The sequence below is a fragment of the Enhydra lutris genome, unplaced genomic scaffold (genome assembly GCF_002288905.1).
Source record: "Enhydra lutris kenyoni isolate GAN:26980312 unplaced genomic scaffold, ASM228890v2 scaffoldscaffold1, whole genome shotgun sequence".
NCBI classification, from domain to species: domain Eukaryota; kingdom Metazoa; phylum Chordata; class Mammalia; order Carnivora; family Mustelidae; genus Enhydra; species Enhydra lutris.
The window spans coordinates 53,150,733-53,167,038 of NW_019154085.1; the positions used below are offsets into that span (position 1 = coordinate 53,150,733).

Genomic DNA, 16,306 nt, shown 5'->3' on the forward strand with positions numbered 1-16,306 from the left:
GTTAGTAAGTTGATTGATCAATTTCTGGTTCCTGACATTTTGATCCATGATGTGAGCACAGGATGCTTACTTACCATCTGAATCTCCTGGGGACTTAGAATGCTACTCATCAATGCATCATTCTGGTGGGAAGGGGAAATGAAGCAGCAGAGGAATAGAAAAAAAGTCAGTTAATTGTGGGCTCATAAAAAGGTTGAAACTCTAAGTTCTTGGCAGGGAATTAATAAGAGGAAAGAGGAAAACAACCATGGATCTGTGTTTCTGAATAATCATATTCTGCTCATCTTAATTCAAATAACACATAATTATGGATTTCCCTTCCACTAACAAAATGTGTGCACACACATAAAAATGGATGCATCTGAAAATTTAATTCATGCAGAATTTTGGTGTACTTTCGTTATGTCTAATAACATATTGATTTAAATAAGTCATGTTAGGAAGACTATCACAAGACCCAAAGTTTCTTCTTTTAGAATTTTAAAAATGTATTCTCTTTGATCTTTACAGGTCATAAAAATCTATGAAAATTCTTTGGGTCTCACAGAGCTTTGAGAAACTGGTTATCTTGTACTCTTCCACTAGAGTTTTCTTTGATGACTTTCATGTCTGGGTTCACAAAATGTTTCTGTCCAATTTCTTCCTTTAAACATGAAGTTTTCAAATTTATCATGCAGCTACATTGGTACTATCCATCAGAGAGGAAAAAGATGTAATTCAAAATGGCAGTGCGAAAGTTGTGGTTTAAAAATCTTTTAAATTATTTTCTTCTGATAAAATTGGTGTAGTTTAAAACTTTAAAGATTCTCAGTTATCATTCTTTTTATCTTACAAATTTACCCATATTTTTCTTACTTTTTCTTTTGTTTGATTTTTGTCCTGATTAATGTGCACTTAATTGTCTTATTTTCCAACCACTGACTTGTTCATATCTTCTTTGTATTTGCAATTATCTACATGGAATTTAATATTTAGTTAATGCTACTCCTTAATATGTAAAAGGGATATAACTTCCATTTTTCTAATTCAAAAAATGTATCAATTCCTACTAATGTCACTATTACCTTTTAGCCAGTGCCTTAGTTTCTTAAGGACTTGTGTGTGTACAAATATGTGTGTATGCACGTGTGTGGATGGCTTACAAGTGATCTGTTTCTAAGGAGAATTTAAGTAACCCATGCTTAGAACACATTGTTTGTGGGACATTCGGGTAGCTCAATCAGTTAAGCATTTGCCTTCAGCTCAGGTTGTGATCCCAGAGTCCTGGGATGGAGTCCTGCATTGAGTTCCTTGCTTGGGGTGAGGGCTGCTTCTCCCTCTGCCTAATGCTCTCCCTACTTGTGCTTTCTCTTTCTCTCTGACAAATAAATAAGTAAGATCTTTTTAAAAATTCTTAAAAAAAACCCCCACATTGTTGGAAGAATAAATAAATTAAGGGGTTAACCAAAATGAAATACATTTATGGAAAACAGAAGGAGTAAATATTTCTAAACACTTGAAGATAAATTGACAACTACAACATGGCACTGAATTTATTCTTAGTTTTCTTGGAACAAAGGAAAAGAGAAAACATATTGGATTGTAACCTTTCATCTGGAAACATATGTATACACCTACAAAGACAAGATATCTCTAGATCAAAATCTAAGGGAAAACAATATCCATTCAACAAGTCTGTGATAAGGTCTTATTTTTAAAAGCTATTTGTCACCAAAGTACAGATCTGCCCCCTCAGAAATAAGACACTTGAGGTAAGGCCAGTGTGAATGATAAAAATAGAGACTTATTTGGAGACCCTACATTCCCCTGGGGAAAATGAAGGGTTTTGGCAATCTTGTAGTATACCAATGTTAAAATGAAAAAGAAGAATAAAAGCAAAACAGTTAACAATTATAAAAATATAGATAAAAGCTATTCCAATTCCTGAGAACTCACATCAGAATTGTAGAAAAAGTACCCAGTTATGGAAGTCGGAACACACATTTTAAGGCCATTGAAGATTACTAAGCCATCAAAACACAATGGTACCACTTAAACAGATTTTTGGACCAGTCCCAGTGACATTCTTTAAATTCGCCAAACAAGAGAAATATTATATAAGTTTGGTTGAAAGAGAGAGTACAATTAAGAGTCATCTATGTACAAATCTTATGAACCCAGTAGAAAATGCCTGAGTTGAGTAAGGGCAGGGTAAGAACAATGGCAGCTAATGTGGGTACCGGTCACTGAACAGAGGACCAGGATATCTGCAGAGCAGAGCTTGTCGTGGTGTTCATAGCTATCTGGCATACTATAAAGGTGATCCTTCCAGAAGCCTATTAGAGAATAGCGGTAGCATATGCTGGAGTATTTCTGTCTCCTGCCTGCTCTACGTAAAAGAAAATATGCTTCTGTTTCACAAACTTGTATAATGGGAGTCCTAGGAATATAACTCAAGGTCCTCATAACTATGGAATATGGGAATGGGGAGATGAGAGGGGAATTTGAACAGTAGATTTGCTATGATTTGCAGCAAGTTTGGTTACTCTTATTGCACCTGTAGTCTGTTGGAAAAGGGTTCAACTAACTTTAACAGGCATTATATTGTGCGAGAAATCAAGATTTATTTTAGTTAAGAAATATTTACTGAGCAACTCACATGTACCAAGTACTGTGCTAGAAAATGCACCGTTTCTCCTCTTACAAGGTTTCATTTTAGAATGGGGGCAGATAAACAGATTTTTTAAAAAACCCATGATCGCATGATTTAAAAATGTGATAAATGTAATGAAGGCAAAACGGAGTAAGAAAACAGGACATGATGATAGAAATAAAGCAGTGGGAGATTACTTATATAGGTTTGTCAGAAAACAAGGCAAAAGGAAACACTCTTGTGTAGGAAATATGTGTTTGTCTACATGTGTGTGCAGGTAAGGTTTGGAACAGAGAACTGAGAAAAGAAAGACTGCGATTTGCTGAGAAAACACAATGTGAAGGCTTGAAAGTAGGCACTGCCATGTGTGAGGAACTGAAAAAGGAGAGTGAAAAAGGACAAAGCAATGAAGAGGTGCAAAATGAAACTGGATCGTGACCGAAGGATGGCATCACAAAGTTCATAGTAGGGCACGATCATTACCAGTTTGTTCAACTGCAAAAGATATTGAAACATTATGAAAATGATAGTAGTATATAATCCCATTCATTTTTTTTTAATATTATGATGGATTTTGAGAAATGACAGCTAAGCCAGCATCGTTTTCTTTCTTTCTTAAAAAATTAAATAAACCCGACAATAAAAAATACAGAGCAACTAAAATAACAAAAACAAAACACATGGACAACATAAATCCAAAACTAGTTCTGTCGTGTCAACTTCTCTATACTCGACATCAAACATAAATAATGAATGAAGAAATGGTGCAAAAGTAAACTCCACTAAACCCAGGCGTTGAGAATAATTTTAAAGAAATTGAAAATATTTAAATGCCCTCCCTATGTGAAAGGTTAGTGCAGTAATCTAATGGCTAATAATTTCTTTTTTTTTTTTAAGACTTTATTTATTTATTTGACAGAGAGAGAGAGAAATCACAAGTAGGCAGAGAGGCAGGCAGGGAGAAAGGGAGAAGCAGGCCCCTGTTGAGCAGAGAGCCCGATGCGGGGCTTGATCCCAGGACCCTGAGATCATGAACTGAGCTGAAGGCAGAGGCTTAATCCCCTGAGCCACCCAGGCACCCCTGGCTAACAATTTCTTAGTAAAAGTATTTTGATAACATTGTGCAGATGCTTTATATGTAAGTTTTACTATGGACCATGGAAGATTGTTACATCAAAAATTGCTAGATCTTTGGATTTCACAATTTAAGTTAGTTTTGTAGAGATAACTTAGGTGTATCATTTAAAAATATCTTAACTAGAGTTTTAGGGACCAATGCTAATGCAAATACTAATGCACATATTAGTAGATATCATAGAAGGAAATCTTGTCATTTGGAAGATTGTATATTAATTAGTAACTTGTTAGCATGTTCATTTTGTACTTTGAGCATGCCTGGCACATTTATTATCAGGCAATACGGTGATTCAGCTCCTGACTGGAAAACGAGTCATTAAAATAATTTAATTAACTGAATGTTAGGAGAAAGAATAATATCCAAATTTGATCAAAGATCGCATCATGTACTTCACACTGCATTTTTACAATTTTTAATAATCTTTGAAAAGTTTCTTGTATGGACAATTCTGGATTCTATATTGGATTAAAAGTTTTTAAGATGAAATGAGATAAAATTTTAGATATAAGAGCAGTGTGATATTTTTTGGCATTTGTAGTGCCTAACAGTAAGTGGGTACTGATTTACATTTAATGGATGAGGCTAGTCAGTTTACACTCATGAATAGATATATCTGAACTTCTGTGTTATTGGACATAATCAAACCCAGAGTATTCTCCCCAATATCCAGTTTTGTTGATCATATCCATTTATTTAGATCACTGCCTAAAACTACAGACGTATCACAGATTAGCCATTAGCACCCATTACCAAACCTTATTAATCACATTAGCTAGCTACAAAAAAATGAAGATTATTTGGAAGTAAAATTGCTAAACACTTAATTTTTGTTCCATATAATACTTGTTGATGGATGATTCAGAAAAATCTCTTGCTTTGTATCCTGTTACTTAATGTGACAAGTTCCTTTTATTTCTTTGGGCTCACTAATGCTTGCTTCCTCCCCTGTGCCATATCCCAGTTATTTTATCATGTTTCCTAAATACTCTTTTCTCCACTTATATAAAAAACACATTTTCAATTTCCACCTCCTTTATTATGGTTTCGCCCTACTCTTTCCTGGAATAACTATTGCTTTCCCAGTTAGACTGTGAGTGGTTAGGAAATACTAATCACAAATAATTTTCATGTACACCTGTGAGCTTAGCCTAGCTATGTATCCTCATGTAGATGAATGTTTTTGGAAAAACTGAAGGAAGGTGATGGTGTTGGGGACATGTCAGCCACAAAGACTGAATGCTTTTGGCCCAACCAAGAGGCTCAGAAACTTCAGGTTCTTTGAAAGAGAGATTGAATGAGGATAAAAAGCATCAAAGAAAACATTTTCTTGGTTCAAATTCTTCTTAAGTAACACAAAGGAAACAAAATACAGTAATGTTAATAATATTGATTAGATATGATACTAAAATTAGCCTAATGACTTTATTGGCTTCTACTTTATTAAAAACTAAATAGAAAACTTGCTCTAACTCCTCCCTTTTCATCAATCTCCCCATTGTAGTAATAGAATAAAAGCAGGAGGTCTTTGAGGGTTCCTCTACATCTATTTTCTTGCATTTTAGTGGATCAACTTATAAAACTACTCAAGAGAGATTCACGAGGAATTACAATGAAATTGATAACTAACTCATGGTTATACTAAAAAATACAAAAGTATCAACATTATTGGCCCAAGAATGAAAATTCATTTTATTTGTTACATAATTCATGTATGGCACCCACTATGATTAAAAATGTTACTTACAAAGTGTGTAAACCTGGCAATTCAGGGGCACCTGGGTGGCTCAGTGGGTTAAGCCTCTGCTTTCGGCTCAGGTCATTGTCTCAGGGTCATGGGATCGAGACCTGCATCGGGCTCTCTGCTCAGTGGGGAGCCTGCTTCCCTTCCTCTCTCTCTCTGCCTGCCTCTCTGCCTACTTGTGATCTCTGTCTGTCAAATAAATAAATAAAATCTTTAAAAAAAAAAAAAAAACCTGGCAATTCACAGACCTGTACCCCTGGGGATAAAAATACATTATATGTTTAAAAAAAATGTTACTTACACTAACCATAAATGGAGAAACCTGACAGATATCACTTCAGCAACGTGATTAGGGTTAAAATTATCATAATAAGTCATATTGATACCATGTATCCCCTGATATGATGAGATGAATGGAGTCCTTCTCTGTCATATTTTCCCCAGTCCAATCATGAAAAACAGACAAACTGGAATTGAGGGGTACTTTATGAAATACCTGCCTAATACTCTTCAAAAGTATTAAGGTCATGAAAGACAAGTAACAACTGAGAGAAGGGCAAAAAGCAATGTAACATCCTGCAGGAGTTAGTTAAAAACTAATGTCTACATCAAAACCTGCACATGGGCCTTGATAGCAATTTTATTCATAATTGCTGAAACTTGGAGGCCACCAAAATGTCCTTCAGTAAATGAATGTATAAATAAACTGCGGTACATCCAGACAATGGAGTATCATTCAGTGCTAAAAAGAAATGAGCTGTCAAGTCACGAAAAGACATGGAGGAAATTTAAATGCATATTTCTTAAAAGATTTTATTTATTTATTTGACAGATAGAGATCACAAGTAGGCAGAGAGGCAGGCAGAGAAAGGAGGAAGCAGGTTCCCTGCTGAGCAGAGAGCCCGATGTGGGGCTCAATCCCAGGATGCTGGGATCATGACCTGAGCTGAAGGCAGAGGATAAACCACTGAGCCACCCAGGCGCCCCAGAAATTTAAATGCGTATTACTAAGTGAAAGAAGCCTAATGTAAAAGACTACATACCATATATTCCAATTATATGACATTCTGGAAAAGGCAAAGAACTGTGAAGATAGTACAATTATTAGGGACTGCCAAGGGCCAATGTGGAGGAAGGGATGACGAGGCATTTAATATAATAATGATATCCTTGTTGTTGGGTAGACAAAGGTTATAAATAATACCTTCATTTGTCTATCAAAAGTCACAGAGGACTTTGAGAGCAGTAAAACCAGTCTGTATGACACTACAATGGTGAATATGACAAATATCTGTTAAAAACCAAGAGCAAACGATAATGCAAACTATGGTCCTTGTGTGATTGTGAGGGACAAGTGTAGGTTCATTGATTGTGACAAATGTGCTGCTCTGGTGGGGAGGGCATGTTAATATTGGGGGAGGCTATGCATGTGTGGGAGCAGGGAGTATGTGGGAAATCTCTCTACCTTCCTCTCAAATTTTGCTATGAACACAAAACTTCTCTAAAAAGTTAAGACTTAAAAAAAAAAAAAAAAAAAGCTGGTGATACCTGCATGAAGTCTGATTACATAGTTAGACGTAAAATGTGAACATAAAATTTTTCATCTTAATGAATGTACCATGGTTATGTAAGAAGCTAACAAAAGAAGCTGTGGGGATGGTATACAGGAACTCTGCTCTATCTTGGCAACTTTTCCATAAATGCACAATTATTTAAATATAATAACTTCAAAAAATAAAAAAAGCTTTTGATAGACAAATAAAGGTATTATTTATAACCTTTGTCTACCCAACAACAAGGATATCATTATTATAATAAATGCCATCTGTATTGAACTAGAAAATATTTATATGGAACGAAAACTATTGCAATCCCAAGAAATGTTTTGTTAAAGAATATTATATAGAGTGAAAACTATTTTAACCCCAAGAAATGTTTTGTTAAAGAAGAGTCATACAACTTCTTAAAGAGTCCCATGTTACTATAGATATCTCTGAAGAACTGGTTTCCTCCCATATTCAATATATATTGATTTTCACAGCAAGACAAGTTTCTAAACTTTTAAATGTTCATGAACATAAAATGTTATGAAGAGAGGAAGCAAATAGATACCCCAATTAAGAATTGTCCAAGATGGGTATCTGTGTGGCTCAGGCAGTTTGATATCCGACTTTTGGTTTCAGCTCAAGTTGTGATCTCATGGTTGTGGGCTGTGGGATCTGCATGGAACCTCACCTGAGCTCCATGCTCAGAAGTCTATACAAGCTCTCTCATCTTCTCAGTATTTCACTGTTACTTGTTGATGGGTTTACTCTAGTGGTGAGGATGGGGAGTACTCACTATCGTGGTGAAGTTTCAGTCTGAGGCAAGCCCGTGTTTCCAGACCTCCTAAATGTGCTCATGGCAGTGGTTTTGCCAACTGCCCAGCTGTAGTTGTGTGCTCAGCGACCATTTCTTTACTTCTCCTCAGATACAGAGGGTGTTACTCTGTTGTTCCTTTGCTAGGTGTGAAGGATTTTGCTAGTGCCGTGAAGGAAACAAGTGTTTCCCTCCCCCTTAGCCTCAGTTTAGATATTGGTCTCTGGGGGAGAAAAGGGAAGAAAAGCATTGGGGGAGTGGTATTGCTTTTGTTTTGTTTTGTTTTCCCATAGCAGCAGCTGTTCCTCTCCGAAAGCATAAACCACACGAGACTTGGAAGGACTACAGTTACCAGTATTCTTTTTGTGCGAGCCCCTGTGAGGTTTGTGGAGTGGAACCTTTGAATAGATGTGTATTCTCCTTGTATCTGCGGCCTCTACGGTTTCTATACCCTCTTACTGGCCCACACACTACATTTACTAACTCATGGCCTTTTTTCCTAAATTCTTACTTCTGTCAAGCTGCATCTGCCTGACGTACGTAAATGCTCATGTTTTGTCTTTCATTTCTGCAAGCTGTTGCCTTTCCTTAGATTTCAGGTTGGTTGTTTTGCCTGTGACCTTCCATCTATGATCAGTTTTAGAAAATTTGTGACAATGCAGTTTGTTTCAATCTATTGGTTAGTTGGCTTAAGAATGAAAGTGATGTTTCTACCAGCTTCCTATATTTTAGGAAGGAATCAGAGATAATAGCACTCTTTAAATGAAGGGAATAAATATTAATTAACAATATAATATTCACAACATCTTATGAATATTTCAAGAAACATAATGATATAACCCATAAGTAGGTATATTAGGAATCAATAAAAATAGATTCAGAAGTGACACAATGTGGAAATTAGCATAAAACATTAAAACAGTTATTACTAACATTATTGAAAGGAAAATATATACATAATGAATGAGTACATTTAGAACATAAGCCCAAAAACATAAAAAAATGGAATTCTTAAATTCAAAATACAGTTTTTGGAATAGAAGTTTCCTTGAATGGGCTTAACTGCATACTGAGGCTTCAAAAAAAAAAAGTAATCTATGAACCTGACATTTTTTAGTCAATTGCGATGGAATACATTCTTCAATTTTACAAATTGGGTTTTATAAGTCATTCATTTAAAAATAATTTGGGTCCATTTTTCTTAGCACCGAGCTAAATTTAGAATGCATAGAAATAAAGGAAAACTTACCTATTTAAAGGATTAGCAGTTTCTTTGTATAGTGATGAAATGTGTGAAACAATTAGCAAATCACTAAGTACATGAAAGTGATATTATCAAAATGCGTTAGAAATTCAAAAGAAATCAAAGTCTGAATAAACTATGGTAGTTAGATAAAATTGTTGCTCAAGTTGGCAATTGAAAAGCATAAAACTGACACTTGAAAGATGGAAAAGAATTAGAACAAAGAGTTGAATAAATACTGATAGAGTACTTACTGTGTGTCAGATCTTATTTTTACAATTTTACCTGTATTATATATTAATTTCCACACTTACCTTGTGAGAAGGTAACATTATTATTTCACTTAAGGTTGTGGAAACAGGTTCAAAATAGGTGACTGCCAAAGTATACTAAGGGGCAGCCTCAGGACTTGAATTCAGGCTGTCTGGCTTTGGGATGAAGGCTTTAAAACACAGAGCTGGCATTTACCTGCCACATTTGGAGAGCAGCAAAGAGATCACTCTGACTGTAATAAATGATTGCAGGTTGGACTTGCTGGGAAATATTGGCTGCGTAGGATAAGATCAGACTATTGTAGACTCTATTGTTTGTCAAAACCGCTGAGAGTCTTATAGGCGCAAATAGAATTCCCTGTTCTTTCAATCACTTTCAATTGATTCCTAGGCTAAGATAGGACATGGAAACTGCATTAGTTAAGAGATGGATGATCCCCGTTAAGTGATGGATTCAGAGCTAAAAATATCAGCAAGGAAATTCAATTCACAAAGCACTACTTTACATCACACAGAGCAAGCTATGAGCCCAACTGATATTTTTAACAGAGTTGCTTTCTGTGACTCCATTATTGCTATTCAGAGGTCATCTAAATTATTTGTTTTAAAGCAAGACCAAAAATAATCCGTGTTTGAGAAACAAAGCTTTTCATAGGGAAGATATATATATATAATATATATATATATTATATATACATATATATATATATATTTTTTTAAGTGGTTGTTGCTTTCCAGTTGCAATAATGTAAGAGCCTTACCTTTCCTTCAGAGCTCTGAAAATGGCTCAGGGAAGGGACTGCTAGTACATATTGACATTGGTTTATTTCTGATGGGCGTATATCCTCATTCAGCCTAGCCTTGTTTTGTCTGCTATCAGTTGCTTTTGACACACTGAAAACTTCAACTTCTATACAAGTATTATGCATTTTATATATATGTGTATAGCTGTTAGAGTACATTTACATGGCATTATTGCTAAAAATAAGTGTAATCATCATAAACACTGTTGATTTCTCAAGAAAATAATTGTATGATTTCTTTTTGAGAAGTTGTAATATGTAGTAAGGGCCCACTAATTTACCCAGCAACACACCATACTCAGCAGTAAACATTTGTATTATTGCCAATTATTTGAAATGGTGTGAGGAAAAATGAAAAACCGTCCAAGATTCTGGGGTTTTCCAACTGTTTCTGAATGCTATTTTGGATAAATTAGAAGGTACATGTTATTTCAATAGATTGAGCTTAAAAACTGCTGAAAATAGTTCAAACCAGCAGCATATAAAAATCTTAGGTGAGAATTCATCTCCCTTTGCCAAAATCAAGAAGACTTTTACTTTATTCTATAAAACTAAAGTAATTTTAGGTATTTAGCATGTGTCAATCTTAGAACAAGAATAGAACAAATAACTATTAAACAAATATATTGCTGGAAAAAGAACGTGAAAAAATTGATGGGTCTTCAGTTATAAAATGCTCATGATACTAATATGCAGTTCTTATTAGGCCTCGGGGTCAGTAAAACTGCTTGAGCTACAATAGTCAAGGACATAATGTGTTAGCAGCATCAAATTATTGCTCAAGTACTAGTCACAATTTTGCTCAAGGCAAGACAAATACATATTTTGATTTATTATTTATTTATTATATTTTATTATATATTTATTTTATACTTATTTGGTTTATATTGGTTTATATTTATATTTTATATTTATATTTATAACTATGTATTAATATAGATATAGATTATATTTCTATTATATTAATAATATATTTATACATATAATCAAAACTGAGGTACTTCTTTTTCCTATAGAATGAGAGTTGTAAAAGCTGTTTTTTTCTTTTGACTTTGACTCATAACAATCATATTAACCTAAATAGTTGATATATTTGTTTCCTCTATATTTATTTGTATGCTTACCTTTTAATTTAACAATTATTTATACATATTTCTTTCATTACTAGCTAATTTGGCCAGTGCTTACTGTGTTACATTATGTTACATTATCTTGGATCTAAGTTATTCAGTGTTTTAATCAAGTGCTCCTTAGGGCCAGGAATGTAAAATTGATTTACAAGAGATTCTGTATTATATAAGCAATTAATTTCAGTCACTTTATGATTAATTTTTCTACCTTATTTTAATCATATGTAAAATTTGGAGAAAAAGCAAGTCCAGAATTTTACTATTTTCAGGGAATATTATATTTGTAAATCAGATTTTTTTTAAAGATTTTATTTTTTTATTTGACAGACAGAGATCACAAGAAGGCAGAGAGAGAGGAAGGGAAGCAGGCTCCCGGCTGAGCAGAGAGCCCCATGTAGGTCTTGATCCCAGGACCCTGGGATCATGACCTGAGCCCAAGGCAGAGGCTTTAACCCACTGAACTACTCAGGCGCCCCCAGATTTTCTTTTTAATTAAGTAAGCTCTATGCCCAAAGTGGGGCTTGACGTCATGACCCAAGATCAAGAGTTGCATGCTCTACTAGACTGAGCCAGCCAGGCAGCCCTCATATTTATAAGTCAGTCTTGATTTTAGTCATAAAAAGTGTGTATGCTGACTGAGTTAAATTTAGTAGTTAGCAGTAGTTAGTTCTCTCTCGAGAACCTGAACTGTGCTAAGTACTATGAGTTAGCTCTTCTGATTTAAAGATGAATATGATATGATTCCTTCAAGAATAAGTAAACAAAAGCACACAAACCCAGCCTGTGGAGGTAGACGTGTTGACTTTTTCTTTTTGGGTTATTTTGCAAGCACTCTATAGGTGCACTTCAGTGTGCCTGTGGAGGACACTCCGCAGTCTGATAATACATAGCTTTGCTTACTTTTCTCAGTCTTTCCAAACTCCATATGAAAGTCTCTATGTCTTTGCCTTCAAATCCTTAGGAATATCATTTATATGGATGCAATGAATACCAAGTTTCTATGGCTCAAGAATTTTTCTTTATATTTAAATGAAGTTTTTGAAGGTCCTAAAAATTGACAGTTCATAATAAATGGTGTAATAGTTGAAAGACCCTTTCAAGACAGATCTATGTTACATGTTACTTCACTTCACCACATTTGTTCAGCATTTAGTGAAAAGGAAGAACAGCACACAAGTGATTGGACTAGATAACTTCTAGTTTTCCTTCTACAATAATGCTGCTATATATGACAATAACCTAAATAGAATTTGAAATGGATAATGAAAAGAGAAACAGAAATGTTAAGAGTATTGTATGACCTATAAAAGATCTGAATATTTTTACCAACTGACATGTAGGTAGATTAATAATGAATCTAATCAATAATTTTATTTATACCATTTTTATAAGGGAATGATTACCAGAAATTCAAGAGTTCCTTTCACAAATGACATTTCCTTTGTGTACTTATTCTATCAGAAATAATAATAATAATAATAATAATAATTAAATTAGCTCTTTCCGGTATGCTGCTTCAATTCTCATACAAGTATTTAATAGTCTTATTAATTTTTTTTGCAAGAATGCTTTTTTAATTAAAGTAAATATTTTAGGGCACCTGGGTGGCTCAGAGGGTTAAGCCTCTGCTTTCAGCTCAGGTCATGGTCCCAGGGTCCTGGGATCGAGTCCCACATCGGGCTCTCTGCTCCACGGGAGCCTGCTTCTTTCTCTCCCTCTGCCTGTCATTTCCTCTGTTTGTGCTCTCTCTCTGGCAAATAAATAAATAAAATCTTTAACAAAAAAAAAAAAAAAAAAAAGTAAATATTTTAGTGACTATATGCAGTTGAACTCAATTTGTTTCTTAAACAAGCAAACTGTGGGTATTGATAATACAGCAAATATTATCATAATAAGGCAAATGTTGGAAAAACTTTCTTTTATCCCACTATCAAAACCAAAATTCTCCTACATACCAATTCATGTTTTTTTTTAATTGTGGTGTAATTATACAGTAAAATCCACACATCCTGTTATATAGTCCTGAGTTTTGATAAATAATTACAGCCATACAATTACTGCCCTAATCAAGATTAAAAGAGTTACTTCAACACAGACTATCTCCTTGTGTGTAGAAATGCCTCTCCAGAATCAGAGTATGTAACCATTTGAGTGACCTTCTGTCAGTTATCATAGTTCATTTACATGTTCTTCCATGAATCAAAAGTTCATTGCTTCTTATTGCTGTGTAATACTCCATTGCAAAGATGTATCTAGTATATGTATCCATTCACATGTTGGAGGACTTCTAGATTTTTTCTAGGTTTTAGCAATTATGAATAAACTCTCTATGAACATGTACATTTGTTTTTTTTATATGAAATTGAGTTTTCCTTAGTTTTGATAAATCATACCTAGGATTTCTGAGCCTTATGGTAAGTGTACGATTTACTTTATAAGAAATTGCCATTTTTTCAGAAATGGCCACAGCATTTTCTATTACCAACATCAGCATGTGAGAGGTCTAGTTGTTGGGTCCTTATACCTGCCAGGATTAGGCATTGTCAGTTTGTCTATATATTAGCTCTAGTTATACATACGTAGAGGAATCTCATTGCACTTTTAGTTTTCATTTTCCTAACAGCATGTGATTTGTCAACAGAATATGGTGAAGTGTCTGGGATTTTTTTTTTTTTTTTTGATTGAATGGGGAAAGTACTGTACTGAATCTATATATCTATAGAGAATTTTAAAGAGAACGGATACCTTCACAATGTTGATTCTTGCAGGAAGAAAACTACTATATGGAAATTTGGATCTACACAAAGAATAAAGAGCACCAGCTATAGGAAATACATGATGGGATAGTTAATCTTAATGGGGATCGAGCTGGTTGCAAGACATAGACATTCTTTTCTCTGACTCTTGGAGCAAGACCACATCTTGAAAGCCATACCCCCATCCAGTATTACTTAGGGTTGAATGGGTGGGTAAATTTGTCTCCAAAATAATTAATCTGTAATATTGAGCCTTTAGGGTAACAAGGATGATCTTTTGACCTCTATTTTTCATACTCCTTTTTCTTAGTCAGTGGGTACACAGTTCAGATTGGTAAATGGGATGCTATTTTTGGTACCTTCATAAAATCTAAAGCCCCAGCCTCTAGTCCAAGAGCTAAAAATAATATATAATTCATCTTTTACATTTTTTTTAGTCAGTTAGTCAATATGTCAACAGACATATATTTTCATATTCTAAAGTGGGTAAATTTTCCACCTGCTAATATATATTGCATATTATAGAATTAAAAATGAGCAGAACACATGAACAGATAATTCTCCAAAGAAGACATACAGATGGCCAACAGACACATGAAAAGATGCTCAGCATCACTTAGCATCAGGGAATGCAAATCAAAATTATGAGGTATCACCTCACACCTGTCAGAATGGGTAAAATCAAAAACACAAGAAACAACAAGTGTGGGTGAGTATGTGGAGAAAATGGAATGCTCATGAACTGTTGATGGGAATGCAAACTAGTGCCAACACTGTAGAAAACAGTATGGAGTTTTCTCGAAAATTTAAAAATTGAACTATCCAGTAGTCACACTACTGGATATTTACCCAAAGAATACAAAAACACTAATTTAAAAGTATACATGTACCTCTATGTTTATTGCTATATTATTTACAGTAGACAAAATATGGAAAAAGCTCATGTGTCCAGTGATAGATGAATGGATAAAGAAGATGTGGTGCATATAACAGTGGAATATTAATCAGCCATAACAAAGAATGAAATCTTGTCACTTGCAACAACATGTGTAGAACTGGAAAGCATAATGCTAAGTGAAATAAACCAATCAGAGTAAAGCAAATATCATATAATTTTGCTCGTATGTGGAATCTAAGAAACAAAACAAATGAAGGAAATAAAAAAGGGAAACAAACCAAGAAACAGACTCTGAAATATAGAGAACAGATGGTTACCAGAGGAGAGATGAGTGGGAGGTGGCTGAAATAGGTGATGGGGGACCGAGTACACTTACTTAAAGTAATGATAATAAATTTTATTAATCAAATAGTAATATCAATTCCATGTAAATAGTATAGTTACATATAGGTATAATATATATTCTATATACTTATACATTATTACATATTGTACATATGTTACTACATATACATATATGTTCTATTCCATTGGTTGCTTTTGTTTTTCCAATCTTGTTCTCCATAAATGTTCATAGTGGCAGCTTTGGTGGCATAAATTCCTGAGGTAGAGGCCCAAACAGTTATATCATTAGCAGGTATTTTTTAAGAACTACAGATGATGCTAGATTGGTTCAGAATTCTCAAAGGTTTAGGTTAACAGATAAAATAATGTTATTAGTTCAAGGGAAGCTCGCCATTTGATATTTCACGGTTATGTTCCTATTGGATCTTCCAGCACCAGCTACAACAGGGCTCAAAGAATTTGCCTACTTCAGGAGCGACTCAAGTTTGTGTGAACCACACAGTGGCACCTTTCTTCCTCCTGCCCTGGCCATGCTTCTTAAATTCCAAGAGGAGATTTTACCACTGTGGTTAGAAAGTAAAAACCCCACGTGTTTGTAGTTTCAGAATTTCTGGGAAGCTTGTCAAAAATCTTAATTTCTTTTTCAGGACACATCTGCTCACAACAGGGCATCCAATCACATATATTTCTAGTAAACGGTCTAGATACTGCAAAATTCCTCAAGCTAGAGAGTAATGCTAGGGAAGAATTAAGATTATATTAAATTTGCATTTACCTCAATAATAACAGAACATTTCTTGTGGAACCTGCTGTGCCTCACAGGTATTTAATACCTTTGTTTCAACTTTAACATTATTGGGAACATGAGCAATGCAAAAGATGTTGAATAGGCTTGAAATGAAGGTCAAAAGAAACCCAGAACTCGAGAATTTGGACTAGGTAAACATTTATGTAAATGTTTAGTATTGTGTATTTTGCATGTGCATAATC

At 34.4% G+C, this 16,306-nt stretch overlaps 1 pseudogene; it reads right to left on the reverse strand.

Annotated features, from left to right (window-relative positions):
- Nucleotides 1-541: 541 nt before the first annotated feature.
- The window catches only part of LOC111140629, a 121,260-nt pseudogene continuing 105,495 nt past the window's right edge, over nucleotides 542-16,306 (reverse strand).